This window comes from Canis lupus, chromosome 22 (assembly GCF_048164855.1).
Source record: "Canis lupus baileyi chromosome 22, mCanLup2.hap1, whole genome shotgun sequence".
Taxonomy (NCBI): Eukaryota; Metazoa; Chordata; class Mammalia; order Carnivora; family Canidae; genus Canis; species Canis lupus.
In genome coordinates, this window is record NC_132859.1 from 2,846,473 (window position 1) to 2,847,542 (window position 1,070).

A 1,070-nucleotide genomic window follows, 5' to 3' on the forward strand; every position below is an offset into this window, starting at 1 on the left:
TAGAAGGTAAGTTCCAGGAATTGCCGGCATCCGGTTGGGTTGTTATACATGGGTAAGAAGGTGGCAGGTGAACAAATGTTGAAAATAGAAGATGAGAAATAGTTTGTAGGGCCTTCAATGTAGCTGGACTCACACTGCAGAGAGTTGAGGAGCCATGGGAGCTGATCAACAGGGAAGAGGTGAGATTAGATTTGTGTTTTTAGGAAATTAATCTGGCTGTTGGGATCTCTTTCCCTTTTTGATAATATATTCACTGTCTATCAAGAATTTTCTTTGCCTTAACCCAAACAATCAATCTTATGGTGTAGGTTTGAGTAGCCCCGATAGACATTTCTTTTTCCAAAAGAGCTCAAACCTGCACATGTCTAGATCAGCCTTGAATGTTGTTTTGTAATTTTTTTCAAATAATTAGTCTTTATGCTGCTCCTCAAGCCAGTAACCACATTATTTTGATGCAACACCCTGAAATTAATTCTGAACTGCTCCCCAAGGCCCAGCATGTGGTTACCAGCAAATGTTCACCCACAGCAGGGAGCGTCACTAGTGACTTCTATATGAGATTCTCTTATAAGACAACATTTGCTGATAGGAATTCCAGTCATATTTTTTACTAGAAATAATTTTTAAATGACACATTCGAATGAAATCTTGCCATTTGCAACAACATGGCTGGAGCTAGAGAGTATAATGCTAAGCAAAATAAGTCAGCCAGAGAAAGACAATTACCATATGATCTCACTCATATGTGGAATTTAAGACACAAAACAAATGAGCAAAAGTTAAAAAAGAGAGAGGAAAACCAAGAAACAGACTCTTAACTATAGAGAACAAACTGATGGTCATCAGAGGGGAGTTGTGGGGGCGGGGGGGGCCGGGAAGGGTGAAATAGGTGACGGGGATTAAGGAGGGCACTTGTTATGGTGAGCACTGGGTATTGTATAGAATTTTTGAATCACTATATTATACACCTGAAACTAATATTACATTTGATGTCTCTAAGTGGAGTGTGAATTAGATAGATGATAGAGAGAGAGAGAGAGAATACATTTGCCCAAAGAGAAAAATTATCT